At 34.7% G+C, this 13,492-nt stretch overlaps 1 protein-coding gene and 1 pseudogene across 10 annotated transcripts in view; one reads left to right on the top strand and one right to left on the bottom strand.

Annotated features, from left to right (window-relative positions):
- Positions 1-13,492, top strand: part of LOC111023432 (uncharacterized) — a 35,890-nt gene that overhangs the window by 5,682 nt on the left and 16,716 nt on the right. For 2 of the 10 annotated variants that reach the window (XR_015792243.1, XR_015792249.1), the window contains exon 3: positions 8,213-8,285. The exons of 7 other annotated variants lie outside the window; for them this stretch is intronic. The gene's annotated coding sequence lies outside the window, so the exon portion shown is untranslated. Of the gene's footprint in view, positions 1-8,212; positions 8,464-13,492 lie in introns of those variants that run through there. One more of the 10 variants, XR_002603116.2, reaches the window with a different exon arrangement.
- Positions 3,248-4,940, bottom strand: LOC148210046 (uncharacterized; annotated as a pseudogene).

Raw genomic sequence — 13,492 nt, 5'->3', positions numbered from 1 at the left:
AACGAGGATCAAGAATTACGAAATAATTTGAAGTGTTCAAATTATAGAAGAGAAAGTATATAATGTATATTGAAACGTTATATATAAATATATATTAATTTTGGATAAAGATTCAAAATTAATTATGAGAGAAATTATTTGAATGAGATTCAAATAAAAATTAATATGAATAAGATTCATATTAAAACTATAGGTTAAAATTAATGTGCATAAGATGTACATCACAACCATTGGTTATAAAAGAGAAATGCCTTAGAATATGATTCTATTTTTGGTAATAAATAATTAATGCATTATTTATTAATATAATTAATTAATTAATTGTTAATTAGATTAATAATTAATTAATTAATTATATTTATTATTATTATTAATTATTAATATTAATTTTATTAATAATAATATTAATAAAACTCCCCTTGGGCAATTACTCTCTTGAATGAATCATAACCTTTCTCTCGAAAATCCCCTCTCGTTGTTTCCACAAGCAAGATCGTCATTCCTAGAGGATAGCGGGAAGATCGGTGGTGGTGGTCGGGTGATTAGGTGAAGATCATCAGTTCTTCAAAGGTAAGGAAAACGTTCTTTTCTCCTGTATTTCATCCTTTTCAATTATGTGGTTTTGTTATTCAAAATTCAAGAACTTGATCCGTTTTCCACTGCGGGATTCACATCTCATCAATATCTATGTCAACCCAAAGACAAAGACTCTTCCCTAGCAAAAATTTCCATCTTTACAATCTACATAATGGAAAACTCTGATGGCATTGCCAAGCTTGATCGCCATGTACCTATTCGTACATGACATAGGAAGATCAAAGAAGTGAACTCAAAAAGCTACCTTCTTAAATTCAAAATCAGATCTCTTGACCGAATGACACGACTTCTCTAGGACAAGGAGAGCCTTGCAAAAAAACTAGGGGCCTATTGAGCACTCTATTCTTATCAACATCTCTAGCGAATTGAAACAAAAACAAGTTCTTACCAATACTGTTCACCAATAGCTTTTGTTCTACTTTACAGAAATTGAAAGAACCTTGGATATCACCTTAGCGCTAATCGTCCTCCTATGTGAGTAATTTACCTACCAAACTGATAGTCAACTTTTGCTCCGTCAGATTTGCAGCCTCAGATTCCACATCAATTGCAACATCATCTTCTTAAGATTTGAATTTGAATTTTTTCCAATCTTATACAAGACTGTCATGGTCCATTGTGACACCACTGAATAGGAAAACAAAACGCTGGCAATAGCGTCGGGCCTTCTGAAAGAAACCTCAATCTCAGACTGTGAGAAAAAAGCTCATCTTAGGATTGCACTTACTCTCATTTTCTTAAGACCCATGCTAGCATCGAAAGATGTTTATAGATAGACTATTAACATATTCAATTTCCTTTAACATCTCTTTAATATACTGTGATTGACATAGGAATAACTCCTTAACACGTTTACTTATCTTAACACCAATTAAAGCATCAATTTGTCATAAATCTTTCATTTTAAAATGTGAAGATAAAGGTAACTTGGTATCATTAACGACATCTAAATTTGTACAAAAATAAGCATGTCATCAACATATAAGCATATAATATAATCACACACCAAAAAACTTTGGGTAAACATACTTAATGCTATAAAGAGAATTTTAAAGTTTTCATACCTTATTCTTGACCAATAACCACAAAATTTTTAGGTTGTGATAAAAATCTCCTCTAAATCACCATTAAGGAATGATGTTCTTGTATCCATTTGATGCAAATGTAATTAGATATCTAATAGTAGCTATAATAGTAGCTATTTTAGATACAGTAGAATATGTGTATAAATACATGTTTTGTGTATATCCTATGACTTATATGAATTTTTTATTGAACCAACTAGTAAATTTCTTAAAAAATTCATTTACCCTTAATATGTTCATTTCTTTAGGTAAGTCTATCAAGTCCACCTCATCTATAAGATACATGCGTACATATTGAATATCTATATTATTTTAATTTCTAACCGAAAGATGGTTAAGGAAATCTAATTTCCCATGATCATACTCATGACATCTCAAATTAATTGTTCTAGAATAATTAATTTCACATAATCATATCAATAAACTTCACCAAAAAAATATATTTTCCATAGTTTGCTAAATAATTTAGATAACAAAATCACATCGTTAATTGACATCGGATGCACATGAGTAATTAACCAATCATATAAATTCATAATTTTCACATTCAATAATACTCATAATTATAATAACAGATACTCAAAATGAAATAAATTTAGCAATAATTAAGCACTATTTAATGTACCATTTATTCATTTTGAGATCATAAACATGCTCATAATAGATATTCATTACGAATATTTTTATATTTTCAATCAAAATAAGACTATATATTCAAATTCTCTAGTCCTCCATGAAGGATGAATCTTTTCAAAAGAGTTAGAGAAAAAAGTAAGGAGGGGAGTGGCCAGTAGCCAATGGCCTGCTCCCCTCCTCCCCTTATCCTCTTCGTGAAGAGTGTGCATTTTCTCTCAGTCCTCCGATTGAGTTTTTTTTAGAGAATGTTCCTCTCTGCTTTGTTCCAATTCTTCCATGTTTTTCTCAAGAAGTAATTAGTAGCTACTGGTCGTGGTTTTTTTCAAAGGAGTTAGAGAAAAAAGTAAGGAGGGGAGTGGCCAGTGGCCAATGGCCTGCTCCCCTCCTCTCCTTATCCTCCCCGTGAAAGGTGTGTATTTTCTCTCAGTCCTTCGATTTATTTTTTTAGTGAATGTTCCTCTATGCTTTGTTCCAATTCTTCCGTGGTTTTTTTCAAGAAGTAGCATGACTCGAGATATAACAGAGACCTCTCTTGTTGTTGTGGAGGCGATTTTGATGATTTTTGGGGAGGATATTTCTTTCCCACTGGTTTCTTTGATGGCGGATGGTGGCCGGGTGTCGAGATCTCCCCGATAAATGTTGATAGTGTTGTTGCGACTGACAAAATCAAAGACAACATTGTTATGTATGGTTCGTAGCTTCTTTATCAGGGCGTTTTGAAGAGTTATCAGACACAAAATTGGATAGGGCAACTGGCTGCTATTTCTTAGGATGATTCTTCATATTCGTTACATCCTTATTTAGAAAAGTTCCATGATCCAAAGCAGTGGCAGATCCATAAGTTTTGTTCAGGAGGAGCTTTATACTAATTTAACAAGTAATTCTTTGAAGTAAAAAAAAAAAAATGAAATGAACTATAATTTAATACATCACAATTGTCCTTTATGAATTTTTATATTATGAAATCACCGCATAATAACTTCATTATCTATTTCATCAAATAAATCTTTCTCAATGTATGTGATAAGACTATCATTCATCCACTGGTCTCCCATCCGATTACGCAACCGATTCTTTACAATACTCATTGTAGAAAATGTTCTCTCCACGGTAGCTGTTGCAACTGGTAAGACTAATTCCAATGTGAGCAACTGATAAACTAATGAATAAACTTTATCTTTAGCTGTCATCACCATGTTTAGTGCAAGATCACTAATATTTGTTAGTTCAACAAACGTAGTATCTGAACGCATATCAATGATGTAATTTTGAAGCTGGTCCTCAAGAACAACAAGATTAGTAGTTGAAAAATCTCTAGGATAAAACTGGGCGAGACGAATAACTTTTTGTCTTTCAAAAGTAGCAAATGGGTTGCTTGGATTGAGGCATGCTACACAAAGAAGCATATCTATACTTGTTTCGGTAAAACGATTGTTCAGCTCCTGAAGTTGCATATCAATGACAGTGTAAAAAACCTCAACACGATAACAGTGCAAATTTGTGATTGGCTAAGATTTTCGTCTTTCCTCCCTCGAATCGAAAATATAGCATCCATCTCAAGCATTTCAATATCATGCTTATCACAAAAATTTGAAACTTGATCTAGCATTGAATCCCAACTTGATTCTCTCATTTTTTGTAATCTTTCTTTACAAATCCTGACCAATTTCATTGCATTAACGATATCTTGATCTTTTCTCTGTAATGCTCGAGACAATTCATTTGTGATTCCCAATATAACTTTCATAAGACGCATATGAAAAATGAAATCAAATGTATGAATCGAATTTATTAGAACCTTTGGTTCATATTTTTGTTCAGAAGTTGACCCATCCTCTACAATTCCTCGAGTACATCACCAATTGATGAAAACATTGTAATAAAGCTGACTAGAGTATTGTAATATGAGCCCCATCGTGTATCTCTTAGTTGTTTAATCGTTGTTTCTTGATTTAGTCCTTGTCCACTTGGTATCTCACCATTATCCAAAGCTTCGAGAGTTATAGCATTATGTTTTTCTCTTAAAATATCTCGACGTTTTGTTGATGCCTCAATAACATTTACCACATTTGCAACTAACAAAAAAAACCACTTATCTCTATATGATTTTTTGCAATAGCTACGAAAGCTAATTGGAGTTGATGAGAAAAACAATGACGGTAAAATGCACATTCATTTTCTCTCAAAATTAATGCTTTCAATCCATTGAATTCACCCTGCATATTGTTGCTCCATCATATTTTTGTCCTCGTAAACTAGCAATGCTTAACCCATGTTTAGAAAAGAATTCATCAATAGCTTCCTTAAGTGACACAGAATTTGTAATAGTAACATGTACAATACCAACAAATCGTTCAATCACATGTCCTTTGTCCACATATCTCAACACAATCGACATCTGATCTTTCGATGATATATAATTTGACTAATCAATCAACATTGAAAAGAACTTATCACCAATATCTCTTATGATTGCATCAACAATTTCTATTGCAATACAATTCACAACATCTTTTTGTATATCTGGAGCAAATAGTTTCACATTTGTAGAAGCATTTCTCAAAGCAACATCTTCAATATTCTTATTGTGATTGCATAACCACCGTAGGAGTTCAAGAAAATTCTCTTGATTTTTTCAATCTTCATTTTTGTCATGCCCACAAATGGAAGCCTTTGTTGCAATAAAAATCGAGCAAATCAATTGTTGCACCTAATTGAGTTCGATGATCAATTCTTGCTTGGTCAGACATCTTACTAATAAATGTTTCGATGTGTTTTTTTTGCTTCAAAAGAGCTTCACATTTACTCTAGCTTTGGTTATGCGTACTATTTGGTCCTCCAACATGAGTTTGTAATTTCTCTTTTTCTTCCAATTTGAAAATCCTTCCCCAACAAAATGGTCACATTGTTCTCCAACTTTTTGCTTTAATAAAAAGCAACATAAAGAAAAGGCAACATCTTTCAAAATACTATATTCCAACCAATTAGAATATTCAATAAACCAGGCTATATTAAGCCGTCTTGACTGTGACCCAAATTTCTTCAATGGAAAAGTACGATTTTGAGGCTGGCAAGGTCACTTCCTTTTTGTAAATACGCGCTAAACCCCGAATTGTTAAAGACAACGGTACGCCAAGTACCCCGAGTATCTCCACAATGGTATGATATTGTCCACTTTGGTCATAGCCCTCACGGCTTTGCTTTTGGTTTCACCGAAAAGGCCTCATACCAATGGAGATAATTGTCCTATCTTATATACCCATGATCATTCACTTCTCTAACCAATGTGGGACTTTGTTTGCACTCCTTACAAACCCAATAATCCTCCCATCAAACAAAGTGCCACTTGTATTTTACCTCGAATAGTCATGCACTCATCTACTCCTGGCTATCAATTAGAGCCTACTTCTATCCAGAACTTCTAAATAGATCACTTGCTACACGGACCAACATTGTGGGAACACATGGTGTCGTTGATTCGCACCCTCAATCTCCTCCCCTTGAACAAAGATACCTTCTTCCTATTAGTTCACCCGACTATGATAGGCTTCCTATCAATCTACCCCGACTTGATAGGACATGTCTTGCTCGTCACCTAGAGCACCTTTTGTTCGATTTTGAGATTCTTCCACAAGTTCCGTAATGACTATTAAGCTTACTCATCACTCTTGTTCGACCCTCGAAGATTCCTCCCCCACACAGCTAGGTTTCCATGGCTCTGATACCACTTGTTAAGGATAATGGTACTCCAAGTACCGCGAGTATCTCCACAATGGTATGATATTGTCCACTTTGGGCATAGCCTTCACGACTTTGATTTTGGTTTCACCCAAAATGCCTCATACCAATGGCGATAATTGTATCCTCTCTTATATACCCATGATCATTCCCTTCCCTAGCCAATGTGGGACTTTGTTTGCAATCACCTTACAAACCCAACAATCCTCCCCTCGAACAAAGTATCACCGAGCCTCCCCTCAAGTATGACCAACGAATTACACTATGACCACACCTTCTGAGACTCACCACTTCTTTATTCGGCACTCGAGGATTCACAGATACAGCTAGGTTTAAACCATGGCTTTGATACCACTTGTTAAGAACAATGGTACCCCAAGTACCCCGAGTATCTCCATAATGGTATGATATTGTCTGCTTTGGGCATAGCTGTAAGGGTGTTTTCGTAATTTTGAGTTTTTTTTTAAAAAGAAAAAGAAAATAAAAGAAAAGAGAAGTGGAAAAGTGAGATGTGTGTGTTGTGGAGGAAGCCACGTGGAGATGAAAAACAAAAGAAAAAAAAAAAGAAAGGAAAAAGAGAAGAAAACGAAAGGAAAAGAAGAGAGAAAAATAAAAAAATGAAAGAAACGTAAGTGAAACAGAGGAAGGAGGATGAAATTGAAGTCGATTCTGAAACCGGTTTGAGGTTGGGAACTTGACTTTGGTAAGTTTTGGAATTTTAAACACTGAATTTCTAGGATATGGACTCCCTTGCTTTGTGGGTTCGTGAATCACAAGTTTATTTGGGATTGGAATGAAATGGTCTATGGGTTTGTTGCTTTGCCTAAGAGATTTCTTGAAATAGATGTTGAACTTGGCTTTCTATGTGTTTTGATCACAGATTGGGTGGTAGTATTTGCAAAGAAGAAAAAAAAAGGAAATGGAAGAGGAAGAAGCCACGGTTTGGGAAGAAGAATATGAATAGTGTAGAGGAGAGAGAAAGACTATGTATTGGGAATTAAACAAAAAAAAGGAAAAGGAAAATAATTGGAAATTGAACCAAAGGAAACGTGAAGTGGGTTTTGGTTGGAAATAAATTGGGGTATAACCAATGGTTAATAACCAAGTTGGAATTTGTGAGTTGTGGGTCCCACTTGTAAGGAGAATGAGAGAGAAAGAAGTGTCATTGGATTGTAGAGAGAGAATTGGGTTATTGATTGAATTTATGGTTTAATTTGAAGAATTGTAGAGTTTAATTGGAAATTGGGTGTGAATTGAAATTTCATTGGTTATTATTTCAAGACGATCGGAAATTGGAGCAGCGTACCAACCCAGTTCACCTCGTTCATAGGATTTGTGAGTGGTTATTTTAGTAAACGTTTTTGGATATTATTATTAACTTGTGAGTGGTTATTTTACTAAATATTTTAAGATATCTATTATAGAACTTTAAGAAAATATATATTACGTATGTTTGATTATTTTTGCTGAAAAATTGAGTTTGCTGAGAATTTATGAATGCTTCTGAGAACATAGAAATGTTTTATGATTTTCTGAGAAACTGTGGTGTTTACTAAATATGATTAGAAAGAAATATGTTTAGAAATGATTTGAGAAAGAAATGTTCTTAGAAAGAAGAAAAGAAGAATTTTAGAACTGTTTATAAGATTGAGAATTTTATGCAGAAATAAGTTTTCAAACCACCATATTGTTGTATCCAGGTGATTACCCGTATGCTATGTGAATGTGTTTCTATAGTATACCCAGAAATAGAAGGTCTTTGGGACCATTTTACTCTGCGTGTTGAGAGAATTATTATGCTGTGTATATTGAGATTACTCTATGCCAGTGGATCAGAAATAGAATTATTCTGCTGTGCGTATTGAGATTACTTTACGCTAGTAGACCAGAATAGAATGTGGATACATATATGATATTGAGTTTCCTTAATCTGTTTAAGTTTGAAAGAAGATATTTGATATGTATTTAGAATGTGTTTTTTAGAATGTATATGAAGTTTTGCTGGAAAAGCTTATCATTTAAACTTAAAGAAGTTTGTTATAAGAGTTTAAATTTCAGTTGTTTATATGGAAGAAGTTTTATGAAACTATTTCCTTATTAAAATGCCACTCACGGAGTTTCCTAGCTCATTGTTTATCATTGTTTTTCTCCATTAGGCTGCACCTGAGTTTCATAGAGATAGCCGACCAATTTCTGCCACTCACCGTCTCAGAATTTGCATATCATTTTGTATGTACATCTAAAATGACTTATACTGGAATAGTTGTACCTTTTGTGGTTGTACAACATGTTTAGAAGTCATGGTCGAATAGTTATTTTTGAAATGAATTATGTTACACTTTATGTTTTATATGTTGAAGAATAATCTAAATTAGTTTTAGAAATTTAGAAAGACGTTGACTATAGACTTGGTAGATGGTTGGAGGTCTATGGTCGGCACGACTTGTCCTATAGTTAGTAGGTGTTTAGGGCAGGTCGTGTCAATAGTCCTCACGGCTTTGCTTTTGGTTTCACCTAAAAGACTTCATGCCAATGGAGATGGTTGTTCTATCTTATATACCTATGATCATTCACTTCCCTAGCCAATGTGGGACTTTGTTTGCACTCCTTACGAACCCAATACGAACGTTGGAGCCACCAGAGGGACTTGGGCAAGCATAGACCACTGTGCCAATACGTATTTTGTTGTTCAAAAGTCAATCTGTATATATTAATTATATATTATACGAAGTTCAAGGGGGGCTCGAGTCCCCCATCCCTCCCCCCCCCCCCCCCCCCCCCCCGACCCTTAAAAATTCGCCCCTGATCCAAAGGAAATAATGATAGAGCAAAAGGTGGGCGATAACGGAGGTGCAGCGACGATCGGCTTGAACACCATTTTGGAATTTGTTGAGGCTATCAGTCTTTATTGTATTGAAATTTGCCAACATGATTTGGGAAATTATTGACTAATCTTTCCTTACCTGTCATGATGGATGATAAGACAATTTTAAAGGCAATTATTTACTTTCCAATTCTAAATAGGGGTGTCATAATTGACAAGATCTCTCCATTAATTGACAAGATCTCTCCATTAATTGATAAGATCTCAATCACAAATTATAAAATATAAAAAAAATGATATGTTTGTCCCCCACCTGAGTAGAGCCCTTGACCTCTGGTATGGATTTGTTCCACATAAATAGAATTATAAAGGAATTTGATCTTTGGAATATAATCTTTACGAGGTTTGAACCCTTAACTTCTAACTTGAAAAGTATGCCCCCTATCACCTTTGCAAATCACCTAATTGATATATGTAATTTTGTTTTATTGTTTAAAAACAATCTTTTTTTATTTTGTTTCCGTGGTGATTTTGTCCTAATTTTTTGTGTGTCATAATTACCTTCGTGATTTATTTTTCTGTATTTGTTACAGAAAATATGGTAAGGATGATAAAGACAACCAAAGGTCCCTAGGACAAAAGTTAGAAGGGCTGTAGTGATTAAGATGATAGAAGACTTATCCCTTATAAATTTTGAATCGGGTCACGAATTGGATTTAATATACTTAATCCAGTATATAATCCAAGTTAATAATCAGCTTCAAATGATTATTTGGGAAGGAGGTTTACTACTAGATGATCAAAGACTGATTGTCTTAAGATCACTCTTACCTCTCGAGTGCCTTAAGACCTTCTTAGATAATGTCTGGAGTTGACACAGTGGAGATAACCTTTACGAGATAGTGACCAAAGCTTTTGTCCATGAGCTCGGTATACGAGCTATTTTGGAAAGGCAGAAGGCCTCAGTCTATGGAGAAAGGATTCGTCTAAACCGAAAAAAACGTGGAGTGGTTGTTTGCAATCACAAAATTCCAACAGTTCTTTATGAAATTTTTTAAAAATTCATTTCCTATTCGATGCAATCGTAAATGTTTTCATGTACATGTTTGTATATATATATAGTTGCTGACATATATACTAAATGAAAATTGTGCCCCCTTTCGGGGTTTAATTCTAGTATGGGCTATGAATGATGATTGTGTTTCATTATTATCGTACACTTTTTTGGTAAAGTCTTTGTTTATTTTACAATGTGATAAGTTTGTCTATAATTATTTGGTTCAAACATTGACGATGATTTGGAAACTTAGTGAAATTTCGACTCGGTGTTGAACAAAATAATTATGATAAAATTTATTTGAAATTTGTAAAATATTAAAGGGTAGTGTGTATGCATGTGAATTGATATATTTGCTAATATGGCATGTAGACTCTGAAAATATGGCATCTGCTTCAAAAAATATAATGGCTGAATTGAACAAAGGGGAGAAGCTTAATAGGGATAATTACGAGATTTGGGCCATGAAAATCCAATATGTACTGGAAGAGCAAGAGGCTCTAGAAGTGTAAAACAATGTGTTGACTGAGCCGGAAGAAGGCAATAGTGCTCAACATAGGAGGGACAAAGAGGCTTATAAAGTCTGGAAAAAGAAAAACTCACTTGCTCGCATAACTTTGCTGAGCAGCATGGACAACGATGTCATGCGTGAGTTTCGCTCTTATGACCGGACATGTGGGATGCGTTAAAGTTGAAATTTGGTGGGACCTCTGTCACCAAAGTTAGGCAACTTACTATTAAGTTTGATACTTATAAAAAATGCCCTAATCATAATATGAGATAACACATGGGAGAGATGTCTAATATGATTAGTGAGCTAAAAGAAGCTGGTCATGTCTTGACTAATGAATAACAAGTTCAAGCTGCTATTCGATCTCTTCCCGAAAATTGGGAACACATGAAGGTCCTTCTTACCCATAATGAGGGAATTTTAACTCTTACTGATGTTTCACATCATCTTGAATTGGAAGAAGACCGTATAGAGACAACAGGACCTTACAATGCTGAAGCCTATGTGGCTGGCCCTAGTTCACATAGGAACAAAGGGCACAAACGTAAAAATTAGGGAGGTTTTAAAGGGACAAGAGACCACAAGAATAAGAAACCCAAGCAAGGTCAGAATGACAAGGGTAAGGGGAAGCGTCCCATGGTTCATCCTAAAAACAAGAATGCAAATATCAACTACTACAATTGTCACCAAAAGGGTCATTATGCTCGTGATTGTACTGAATCTAAGAAGGTACAAACTTGAAAAATGTTTAAGATTTGTTCTTTTACTTCTAATTTAGGGTACATTGAGACTTGAACTTTTGACACGAGTATTAACATTCAAACAACTTATCAATGTGCTAACACCTTAGGGTGTAACCAACCACGTAGCTAAAGATCGTGGGGTGTACGTGGAATTTCGTCGAATTCCATTAGGAGCTAGGTGGCTGTATGTAGGAAACAATGCTCGTGTGCCTGTAAAGGGCATTGATTCCTAGAAGTTGCACATGCGGAATAGACGCACTCTACTTCTGCATGATATGTTGTATGCACTTGATATTCGGCGAAATTTGCTTTCTGTTACTGTCCTTCTCAAACTTGGTTACACTTTTACTTTGGCTAAAGACTTATTAACTCTGTCTTTGAACAACATACATTATGGTTATGGTTTTTTTTTAATGGTTTTATTGTACTGGATGTTGTTGAAATGATATCTTACAATTATGCAAGTTTTTCCCTTATAACGTCATCTATTGATGCTAAAATTGACATGACTATGTGGCATGCTACATTAGGTCACATAGGTCAACATAAAATGGCTAGATTGGCTAAGGAAGGTTTATTAGGTCAATTTGACAAAATAGAATTACCTTATGTGAAAGTAGTCTAGCGGAAAAATGACAAGAAAACTATTTGGTAAGGGAACTAGGCTGAAATTCCATTGCAATTAATTCATTCTGATATTTATGGACCCATAAGTATAATGACTAGGCATGGAAGTGAATATTTTATCACTTTCGTAGATGATTTCACACGTTATGGTCATGTTTATTTGATTTCCCACAAGTCTAAAGCATTAAAATGTTTTAGAAAATTTGTAAACTTCGTGGAAAATCAATTAGATAAAAAGGTTAAGGCCTTACGAACTGACCGAGGGCGTGAATATCTGTCTCATCAGTTTAGACAACTATGTGACAAAAAGGGTATAATAAGGCAGCTAACTACTCTTCGCACACCGCAATAGAATGGAGTAGCTGAAAGAAGAAATAGAACTCTTCTTGAAATGGTTAGGTTAATGATGGCTCAAGCGAAATTGCCAATCACTTTTGGGGTGATGCTCTATTGACCGCTACTTATATCCTTAATCATGTGCCTTCCAAATCTGTTGCTTCCACACCCTATGAGTTATGGACTAGTAGAAAACCTGACCTTAGTGGTCTAAGGCCATTGGGTTGTGCTGCTTATGTACATGAGTCATCACATCCACATGGGAAATTAGGTCCAAGAGGTAAAAAGAGTATATTTATAAGATACTCGGAACACTCAAAAGGGTATATGTTCATTGGTGAACAAGAAAGTGGAAGTGTAACTGAATTTGAATCACGAGATGCTACTTTCTTGGAGAATGATTTTCCAAGAAATGGTGAGATCAGTGATGAGATATCCCTATTTGAAAATTATAATCAGAATGATTTTCTTTTATCAAATCCATCATGGGATAGTCTCAGTACTGTACCAACAGTATCTCATCCAAGTGGGAAATATCTGAACACTATGTGTGATTTAAACGAACCACAAACCACTCGTGACTCAATTGATCAGTTGTCACGTGATTCAATGGAATCAACACGTGAAGAATCAACAGGACCACAAATAAGATGTAGTAATCGTGGTAGAATACCGAAACGTCGTTTTGACGATGAAATTTATATGATTACACCTGATGATGATGAAGAGCCGAGAAGTGTTCAGGAAGCTCTTTGATGTCCCAATAGAGAGAAATGAATGAAAGCAATGGAAGAAGAAATGAAGTCAATGAAAGTTAATAATGTTTGGGAGTTAGTCGATCTCCCAAAAGAACGCAAAACAATTGTTAACAAATAGATTCTTAAGATTAAGCGCAAAGCTGACGACTCTATTGATTGATATAAAGCCAGACTTGTAGCAAAAAGATTCACACAACAGGAAGAAATAAACTATGATGAGACTTTCTCGCCTGTATCAGACTCATTCTAGCCATAGTAGTCGGTTTAGATTTGGAATTACATCAAATGGATGTAAAAACATCATTTCTAAATGGTGAATTAGAATACGAAATTTACATGCAGCAGCCCATCGGTTTTGTTACCGAAGGACAAGAAGATAAAGTATGTAAATTAATTAGGTCAATCTACGACCTTAAACAATCTTCAAGACAGTGGTACATCAGATTTCACCAAGTAATCATCTCATATGATTTTCATCTGATCGATGAGGACCACTGTGTGTATGTCAAAACAAACAAAGATAAGTTTGTGATTCTTTCACTATATGTGGATGACATACTGTTGAGTGGAAATGATAACG

Source organism: Momordica charantia (genome assembly GCF_013281855.1).
Source record: "Momordica charantia cultivar OHB3-1 chromosome 7 unlocalized genomic scaffold, Mcharantia_2.0 BLBB01000007.1, whole genome shotgun sequence".
Lineage (NCBI taxonomy): Eukaryota > Viridiplantae > Streptophyta > Magnoliopsida > Cucurbitales > Cucurbitaceae > Momordica > Momordica charantia.
The sequence above is the reverse complement of the archived record's forward strand: the minus strand, read 5'-3'. Positions and strand labels throughout refer to the sequence as shown.